This window comes from Bombyx mori, chromosome 23, assembly GCF_030269925.1.
Source record: "Bombyx mori chromosome 23, ASM3026992v2".
NCBI lineage: Eukaryota > Metazoa > Arthropoda > Insecta > Lepidoptera > Bombycidae > Bombyx > Bombyx mori.
The window spans coordinates 12,993,400-13,004,300 of NC_085129.1; the positions used below are offsets into that span (position 1 = coordinate 12,993,400).

The following is a 10,901-nucleotide window of genomic DNA, read 5'->3' on the forward strand; positions in this document are numbered from 1 at the left end:
CTCTATAAGTGTGCAAAATTTCATACTCCTCCGTCCGCGAAATTTTCGTAAAAAGGGATACAAAGTTTTTGCTTCACGTATTAATATATAGATATTTGCGTTTACAAATTAGAGCGATTTTAATAACACGTAATGTTGAGAGATTGACTGCTTACGAGCGGAATACTCTTGTGCTGTTACTGTAGAAGATATGAACGCTACATTGTTTGAGAGATTGAGGGGGTAATCTCAGCGTAACTACCAGACTTGGTTCAAGTTTTAATAGCTCATGAACTTTGATTAAATTACTGCATTGTACAATGTTGAAGAACAATTTGCCCGCGGCATGCATGGTGCCGATTTGATGATCGCGGCATCGTGTTTAAATTTCCCACCCGGTATTGTGAGATTTTATTTCTTGATTACACTTTATGTTTTTTTGTATACATTAACGGAATTAATGTGTAATTCCCAACCGGTCAACCAAAGGTGATTCAAAGAAAATAATGTTAGGTACTTAGATAAATAAATCGAAGCGTACTGAGTTTCTCGACGGATCTTCTCAGTGGGTCGCGATTCAGATCCGGTAGTAGATTCTGCGAAGCACTGCTCTTGCTAGGACTAGTGTTAGCAAATACTCTCAGGTTGAGCCATTGAGTTCACCTACCCGTCTGGGCGTAGCTGGAATAGCCCTCTAGGCTACCAGCGAATAGGTAGGAAAAAATAATCGAACACACAAACGCATACAAATTTACGCATGTTCTAATAAAGGTAAGTAAGATATGTGCATAAAAAACATACATAAGAGTAAATATGTTTTTTTTTGTTTTTTTTTTATTGCTTAGATGTGTGGACGAGCTCACAGCCCACCTGGTGTTAAGTGGTTACTGGAGCCCATAGACATCTACAACGTAAATGTGCCACACACCTTGAGATATAGTTCTAAGGTGTCAGTATTGTCACAACGGCTGCCCCACCCTTCAAACCGAAACGCATTACTTCTTCACGGCAGAAATAGCCGGGGCGGTGGTACCTACCCGTGCGGACTCACAAGAGGCTCTACCCCCAGTAAATTATATAATGTACTAGCTGACCCGGCAAACATTGTTTTGCCATATATAAGATTTCTAGGGAATTTCTAGTGTAGAAAAAAAAACTAACTTATTGTAAGTGTGTAAGGATGTGGTAAATGAGTGAAAGAGGTATGTAGTGCTGTGAACGATGAGGGAATATATAATAAAAATAACAAAACCTCATTCAACCACATAATACCTCATTATAACAAAAAAAAAATGTCTATTAAAAAAAAATATGTTAGGGGTGGACAACCCTAATCACTTAGGGGTATGAAAAATAGATAGTAGCCGATTCTCAGGCTTACTGAATATGCATAAAAAAATTCATGAGAATCGGTCAAGCGGTTTCGGAGGAGTATGGGAACGAACATTGTGACACGAGAATTTTATATATTAGATAATTATTGTCAATATCGATAAATAAATAAAAATTATGTCACTAAGTAAATTAAACTATAATTAGTACGTAAAGAACGTTGCTATTGATATATAGATATACAAATTTTCCCCCTGATGGTTGTCTAAAGAATTTGATACTATCGCTAAGACCGCTCATTGTATTTTTGTATTTAATATTTTGCTTAATTAATTTGTTGTTTGATTTTGGCGTACAATAAAGCATAGCCTACTTACTCTTCACTAAGCAAACTTCATTTTCTTAAAATGACACACGGTTTTAATAAAACTCTAGTTAACTCTAGTTTTATACATCTCAATGACAAACTTTATTTAGCTAAACTCAGGGGGGTGCAACTCCCATACAAAGGAAAAGAACATTCAACTAGCGTCATCTTTAGGAACCGGCGAGGTCATTTTTGAAACGTTTTGGCCTTAATGAACTAATAAATTCACTAGATGGCAGATACGAGTTCTGACTCAATAAAAAAGGTTAGCGTACTTTGAAGCAGTGCTTCCACTTTTAGGGAATTCTCCCTTTTTTAGGGAAAAATAGCTGATATTTTGGATGATAAAGACAATTTAAAAAATACCAGGATTTAGGATATTTCGGGGTAAAAAGCAAAGCCTATACTAGTAACTGTTGTGAATTTTAAAATAAACGATAATTAAAGTAAAACAATGAACATTTTATTTTATGGAGAGAGAATGACATTAAGTCGAGTTGACAAGTAAAAGAATAAAACAGAGTTGTGTATAAAAACTATAAAGAAGGTTTGATTCAACAGTAACCCTCTAGTAAAGTAAATCATAGATTAAGCCACTGCTTTTTTCTTAGGGATTCCCCAGAATCCCAATAAGTATAATCCGCCAAACTTTTATTTACCTATTTTCGTTGATGTCACCAGAACTTACTTGTATTGTAATATACAAGTACTTCATGTACCATGAAAGATTATCATAGTAATTTCATTTACGAAAACCTTGTAATTGTCATTTCACTTTTGCTAGCAGTTCCTTTATCAAAGACTGAGGTGGAAAGATTATTCAGTGTTCTCAAATGTAAAAAGAAAAGAAACAGGCTTTCTAATGAAACCCTGAACGGCTTGCTTCATAGAAAGTTTCCAACTTTGCCAGCAAGCAATCGCTCAATTTTAGAACCTAACAGTGTTAGGTTGCGTGCAGCAAAAGAATATAAAAGCAATGCGTCGACTTCCTTGAAAATTCTAATCCTATAGATCTATGATCTTCTGGGGGCGTTTATATTATATATACCTACATTAAATAATATGCTGTGGTTTATTTTCTGTATTTTATTTATGCTTTCTATATAAAGGATTTATTAAAGTTGTCTAGGAAATTTTAGGGAAAATTCAAAAGAAACTAGGGTAAAATGTGTTAAAAAAAACGTAAGTGGAAACACTGCTTTGAAGTTTTCAAAATTCCAGGGCCGTAAAACAATCTCAAAAAAAAAAAAAGTTTTCAAAATGTCGTAACGATTTAATTTTTTAAATAGTTTTTTTTGGTCTTGGTGTGAGTTATTTTACGTTGTAGTATTAATTTAGAGCATCTTTTAGCTTTATGAAAATATTACACGATTAGACATTGAGAAACTCCGTTTTGAATTCTCTTTAGACATAACTTGGCTCCAATACTTTTTTCTTCGTTAGCGTTTCGTAAGCCTGTGTAACTATTTTCATTTCTTACAGAAAGTTTATTATTAAAAATCAGCATGCCTCGAAGAACGAAAATGAAATGCTATTTCGGATGCCTTGATAACGGTGAGTTTACACTATTTTCCCGGTATATTATTTGCTAACAGAATTATTATTCATAATATAATTAAATGAATTAGCACCAACTAATGGTCCTTCCTATTTCTGCTGCCTAGCTATCACATATGTTAAGTTTGATCAAAACAGTCGGTATTAAGTCTCGTACTATCACACACACACCTCAGATAATAAAATTGTCTCGAGTGGGTGGAAGTATTTATGTTTTGCAACTCAGCGTATTATATGCTTATTGTCAAGTGGGCCCGAACTAGTTTTTTGGAATGATCAATCAGTCATGCTTTCCTGTTTAAATAAAATACAGCACAATTGATCTCACATCCAAAGTTAGATGATGGCATTCACGTTTTGTTTCCTGGTGTTTGATAACCAAGTTACACCAAGTGGCCTGTGACCACGTTCATCCTTCTACCCAATATAAAATAATGTTTTTATTTTTGTAGACAAAGGTTTGATAATGACAAAATTTTATGGAAAAATTATAAGGAGCACTAAAATGTCTGAAACATGAAAATATTGATGCACTATATTTGAACCAGAACGTGTTATGTAATATTAATTTGTAAGTATGATTACATTAACACTAAATTTTTCATGGTCGTATTTTTTCAATATTTGTTACATACTTAAGATACTTTGTTTCTCCGTTTCAGAAGAGAAACTGATTCAGCAAGGAATGTGAACTCTCAAGGGATCTTAATTTTTTTTAAATATGTTTATAATTTATAAATTAATAATTGAAATAGTTCATAAGAACTAAATTGATGCCAATTTTGTTTTAAAATAGGTTGTTTAGTTCTTATAGTTATAGTATTACGTTTGAATAGTTGTAATTAGTAAGTTAGTAATGTATGAAAATACTGATATAAATTTTTGTAAATAACCTTTTGTAAATTCTACGAGATGATTTTAATTAATGATCAAAAGTCAACGGTCTTCAAAAGCATTATTTGAGTCGACTATTATCAAAGGCGGCAATCTGACATTTGGACAATGATTGGTAAATCAGAAAAACGAATTATTAACTTTGTATTCCATTGGCAGTCACAAAACTCTTCGGAACGACATCTTAGATAAATAACAGGTTAACTATTAACCTTTATTTAATGCAGGTTTTGAACCGTATTCTTTGAAGGAGACGATTATATTCAAATAAATCTGTATTGACATATCAATAAAAATGTTTTGTCCAAATGCACAGATTGCCACCTTTGATAATAGACGACTCATTTGCAATTATTTAGATTAACTGTGGAATATATTTGCTATGTTGTGTTTTCTGTATGAGCAGATATAAATGAAAATGCCCAAACATGATTATGTTTCTTACATTTTCATTAAGTGATATCAATATGCTTGTGACTGAGTATATTAATAATTTATTAAAACTTCAGTGATAGACAGGAACCCTTATGGCACTGCTGAAGTTTATATGCACTGGTGACCACTTATCATGAGCCGGGTTGCGTGCTCGTCTGCTGTTGAGTGCAATAAAAATTTTCGAAACCCTTTCTATTATTTAGATGTAATATTAATGTACATTTAATTTGGATTAAAAGATAAATTTACATTTTATGTTTGCATGTGTATGTTTATAATTCATTTGCATGTAACGAACATCAGTTTCTTTTGTAACAAAATGCAAACTAATGGTTTGTAATGAATGTAATTAACTTTAATATGATTTTCTTTCAATCTGCTGTTTGTTTCATCTAGTATTACCAAAGCTAAAGCATCAGAAACGTCAGAATAGAAATAATTTAGATAGGGAATAAAAGTATAACTAATGTAATCTTGTCTAAAATTACTATAAGCGTCATTAAGTACAAACTATCAATATTTAAGAGTACTTTAAATCATCATTACATTTTTTAAACATTTTTTGTTTTTTTTTTTGTTTTTCAAATTATGTAACAAAACGTTTGTGCAGAACAAAATGTCACATGTTATGAACATGATTGTGGGTTAATCGTTTCTTAAAATTTTAAATATTTATAAGAATGCTAAGATTAATTTAGTATTCATTTTAGTGTGTGTATTATCTCTACAATGCTAGTTTAAATGACAATTATTGTATGACGAAGCATAGGTAGTGTTTATAGATGTAATATTTTCATACAAGGTCATGATCTGTCACGATCAACTTTAAGCAAGAACTGCTATCGTTAAGAAACAAATTTATTAAATTTAATTCAAATTGACTACTATGTTTGTAATGGAAAGCTGACATGTTTATATTTCGCACAAATGACTTAATTGACATTGAATGATTTGATTATCTAGACTTAATTAACTTTTAGATAACTTTCGATTTAATGTGTACGCTAGTAGGATTAATCTAGAGGAGTTATTGTTATTCGAAATTTTATACAATTGTACGTTCATACAATCTGTTAACATAAAATTGTTTGTAATATAGGGAAATTAAATAGCTTACAGAGAATTACAGCTTTTTATTTTAAAAAACTGTTTTCTCTCTGTATGAAAAGGTCTTATCGATTAGAATGCTGAACACAATCAAACGTTCTTTAATATTTCATAAGTACTACCGGGAATTTCAGCGATTCTAAACGATAAGATTTTTTCATAAAGAGAGTTAATTATAAAAAATATTAAAATTACTAAAAAAGCCACCTGGTGGGGGGTAGGGAGACTAATAATCGACCGTAGCGACGCCTGCTGGACCGGGCTTTAACTAAAGCAAAAATAAAAATGAGAGTTGCGCATCTATCTCGAATATATTAAGTGTATAATCTATGGCTAAACTCATGATTTATGATTTCATTTCATTACGTATGATTTCAAAAAGCATATTATTTCAAAAGCATATTCAAATAGTATATTAAAACAAAATTTTATACATTGAACGGAGGTAAGTTTGTTCCCATATTAAATAGATTATCTGTCCGGAAAGGGAATGGGTTTCGTCTTAAGAAATCGAGGCGTGTTCCCTTGACCCGAATATAATAACGGAACACGACCTAATATTAATTATGTATGTCATAAAACAGAATTGGTTATAAGATATACTTCGGATCATCTCAAATACTGAATTCACGTTTGTATGGTTTTCTGCTTATTATCTGAAGATTCATCAATGAAGCCGCAGTTTTTAATATGATTATCTACCTATATATATATATATAAAAAAATGAATTGCTGTTCGTTAGTCTCGCCAAAACTCGAGAACGGCTGGACCGATTTGGCTAATTTTGGTCTTGAATTATTTGTGGAAGTCCAGAGAAGGTTTAAAAGGTAGATAAATATGAAAATGCTCGGAATTAAATAAAAATAACAATTTTGTTTTCCCTTTAACGTGTCCCCCGTCAGACGGATTCCTTTTGTTTGTTTTAAGTTTATTTTATACAAAAGTTTAGATTTTTTTTTTAAAGATTGAGGCACTACGAAGTCTGCCGGGTCAGATAGTATTTAATATTTAATTGTGTAAGACCTAACACCAGTACATTTATATGCGTGGGTTTCGAAGGTACCTTTTTTGGGGGGGGGGGGGGTATGTCGCTCAGCAAGGCATGTCTAAACTTCGGTTAGAACTCAACGGATGCCAGCGAGATGTAGAGAGTACGGAGCGCATTTCTACCTATAGCCTTGCCACCACGGGGTACGGGTCAGATGATGATGACACACCATTATTGTCGTCGTTGTGGCCTAAAGGATAAGACGTCCGGTGCATTCGTGTTGAGCGATGCACCGGTGTTCGAATCTCAGGCGGGTACCAATTTTTCTGATGAAATACGTACTCAACAATTGTTCCCGATTGACTTCCACGGTGAAGGAATAACATCGTGTAATAAACATCAAACCCGCAAAATTATAATTTGCGTAATTACTGGTGGTAGGACCTCTTGTGAGTCCGCGCGGGTAGGTACCACCACCCTGCCTATTTCTGCCGTGAAGCAGTAATGCGTTTCGGTTTGAAGGGTGGGGCAGCCGTTGTAACTATACTGAGAACTTACAACTTATATTTCAAGGTGGGTGGCACATTTACGTTGTAGATATCTATGGGCTCCAGTAACCACTTAACACCAGGTAGGCTTTGAGCTCGTCCACCCATCAAAGCAATAAGAAATAAAAAAAATATAAATATAATTTTCCGTGTAACAAAATCTAGTTAGGTATGTTTAGGTAAAATTATTGTGATGCCGTACAAACACAAAACGAATCCACCGTAAACATTGTTATGTACGTTCTCGACCCTCGACTTTCGGGGCTCTAGGAACGCGGCATTTGGCATCCGATTTCAGCCAATACCTGTCCGACCCTAATAAATCTTAGATTACACGACCGGTAGGATAATTGTTTGAAGCTTCGAATTAGCGGTATTTCGAATATAAAAATTATGGGCTCCTGATTATTCTGTAGTAGCAATAGCACGATCAAGAAAGAACTTTTGAAAATTTGGAAAAAATAGTTTTTTATGGAAATCTTCACGAATTAGTTACATTCACGGTTAAGAAACATTCGACTCGGCTTAGCCCGTGCTCGCCCAGTTGTCTTGTGTGAAACTGAAAGTGAAGTCAGTTCACCAGTAATCCTTTCTTCCTAAAATATGTATATTATGGAAAATATATCCTTATAATATAATATATCCTTATTCCGAAGGATTGCAGTTGGAAAAGCACTCGATTTGTTGTGTACCGGGACATTAGTAAGCCTACCTCCCCTAAAAAAAAAAAAGATCGATTAATGATCGATGTAAAACAATCGATTTGTTGTGACAACAGCCGCAATGCACTAGAGACTTATACCTTATATTTCAAGGTCTGATTCCACGTCTATGCACTGCGGCTATTCTCTTCGGTCCGTCCGCTAGCTCATACTCTTTACGAGCGGGCTGACGGTGGACCCCACGAGCATCTCCACAACATAGCTCCCTTGCACGCCAGAACCCCCTACTATGATAAGATAGTCGACTTAATCGGAGTGATATGGGAGTGCTCATAATGAGTGCCCCCACGGGACGTCTATGGGCTCCGATAACCGATTAACAAGACGCGTTATGGGATCGGTTGGCCGGGCGCGGAATTTAAAATCAAATTATCTCATTGAGTACTGTTCTATAAACGTTCTGTTGTTCGCGGTCAAACCGAACATTTCGAAAAGCATTTTCAGGAATTCGAACAGACAAATGTATGCAAAAAGGTTGAGTGACACCGCGTAGCAATAAAACGGACCGCGAACGCTTTTAGTGTCCTCCTTCTGATGTCAAAAAAAAAGTGTATACATTTAGGTACGTGAATGAAAATTATCGGGGGTTCCGTGTACTAAAGCTGTTTTCAATTTCAACTGATCGATTATTTTGAAGGGACATTGGTCCCTTACGATTAACGCATTAGCGCTAGGTGATATAGCCACAATATTTAAATGTACTAGTAACGTCGTTTTTCATTTTTAGTTGAAATTGTTAGAATTATAGTCAGGTGTGATGCTAATGTGTGTGGCGTATGACGTCATCAAACAGAATCTGACACAGTTCTTATGGTCGTCACTGATCGTAGGGTGTATTTTAATCCAACACGAGTAGGACTACCTTTCAGCTACAAAGCAATCTTCGCGTTCTATTTGATATGTGGGACATGAGCTATAACTATGCAATTGAGATGCAGACTTAATGCCTTAAAGTATTTACGTTGTGAAATATCTCTTCAACCCCTGTCCATCCAATGCTGAGTGTAGGTCTATGTAGGTATTTTAATCAGACACTTCAAGTAAATAAACATTTTTATTCGTCCCGTTTTCGTGAGTCGGAAACCTAATTAAAACAACTTTTACGGCTTAATTCATGTTTTTACATAAATTTTAATTTTACGTTTTAAATAAAGAAACCGTGAAATTAGTTTTAATTAGAAAATATATAATTCTTCTGCCCGTGTATATGTTAATGAGCTCCTCTTAATCGGCTGTACCGATTTTAATAAAAAAAATTGTTAGCTCTTAGATTCACAATTCGACTACAAAGAAATTTTCCAATCAATATTTTAAAGTAAAAGTATGTAATTTTCGGATTTAAAACATGTTTATAGGTCCACGTGTATCCAGTTCACTAGTGTTTATGTCGAAGAGCCACACAGCCCATCTCATGTCGAAGAGCCACCATTGCTCATGGATATCCAAGATGGCAGAAGCTGAGTCAAGTTGATATTTACCATTGAGAAATATTTTCAACGCGCTCGGCTATGATGGGCGATGATGGTATCAAAACATTCGTTTAAAATGCTGGTACGTGTTTTTGGGAAGTGATATTCAGTAAGAAAACTTTTCATAAACATTGGTTAACGTAAATTGAAAGGAAGATTAATTATAATAATGAATTTGTTTTTTAAATTAAATTTTATATACATAATATGTTTTTAAGATCATAATTTATGTTGTTACAATTGTATTAAAAATCATTTCATTTCGAACTGTATATTGCAAAATGTTGATAAGAAAATGGTTTACCGAAAATTTGACCTTCACAACTGAACTCTAAATGCAAATGGTCGTGTGTTTTCCACGTTTTATCCGAGGGCCAATACAAATTCCGGAGGCATAGGAAGCAGTTGCCTAAATTTATTTCGAAAAAAAAAGAACAGCAAATAAAAAAAACATTCCGCTCGATGTAATCTATTTGTTGTGGCTGGTTCCGATTCGTAAGGATTTTAAGTGATAAAAAATAAACGAATTTGGAATCTCCTATATAAAGGCAAAAACGAAAAACAATCATTTGTAGTATTAATAAGGGTGCAATTTCGTATAAACCCGTCATACCTTTTGATAAAGATCATTCATTCTACATTTAAAATTATATTGAAAGATTGAAATAAGCGCCTTCTTATTTTCAATATAGTATAGTTTTGAATTTAGAGTTTACCCGTTTATTACGATGCCTTTTTGGGTTCCAATGAATCCTCCTTGAAGCGTAGGAATTTCAAAAATGGATCACGAAAGAATGTAATTTTGAATTTAGAACCCACGCGCGTCCCATTCGCGTTCTCACTTCTCTACGCATAACACGCAAATCTCTAAATGAAACTCTTTTTTTCACCACCGCAATCGAATTACACCAGAACTTTCTTGAATATTGTCAAGTGCTCAACTCTCGTTCGCTGCTGAGGAACCATTAAAAAATCTGCTGGAGACGACGAGGAGTTGGAGAACATCAGGTGAGTCGCGAGCGTTGTATTCTCTGATTCAGACTGTGTTTTCAATCTTCATCGCGCTGCTAAAATATCCCTACCGCCTACGCATCGCATCGGATTGTTTGAAACATTTTCCAACCGCTCACATGGTGTAGCAATTTACAAGGCACATCAATATATTGCTTGAGTTCAAGAGTGGGGTTCTTAGTCGCTTTTTTTTCTACGCTGGGGTCGAACCTCTTATATGGTGGTAGGACCTCTTGTGAGTCCGCACGGGTAGGCACCACCACCCCGCCTATTTCTGCCGTGAAGCAGTAATGCGTTTCGGTCGGAAGGGTGGGGTAGCCGTTGTAACTATACTGAGACCTTAGAACTTATATCTCAAGGTGGGTGGTGCATTTACATTGTAGATGTCTATGGGCTCCAGTAACCACTTAACACCAGGTGGGCTGTGAGCTCGTCCACACATCTAAGCAATAAAAAAAATAAAAATGTGGGAATGGACGGTCCGTGTTGAG

At 34.6% G+C, this 10,901-nt stretch overlaps 1 long non-coding RNA gene across 3 annotated transcripts; it reads left to right on the forward strand.

Moving 5' to 3' along the window:
• The first annotated feature begins 1,798 nt into the window (after positions 1-1,798).
• LOC119630314 (uncharacterized) lies at positions 1,799-10,068 on the forward strand. 3 transcript variants are annotated; one of them, XR_009976286.1, is made up of 5 exons: positions 1,799-2,984; positions 3,161-3,232; positions 3,688-3,806; positions 3,898-6,116; positions 9,286-10,068. It is a non-coding gene; the product is annotated as an uncharacterized LOC119630314 (long non-coding RNA). The 3 variants fall into 3 exon arrangements; XR_009976285.1 differs by having other exon boundaries at positions 1,799-3,232; XR_005246106.2 differs by having other exon boundaries at positions 1,799-3,806.
• The last annotated feature ends 833 nt before the right edge of the window (positions 10,069-10,901 follow it).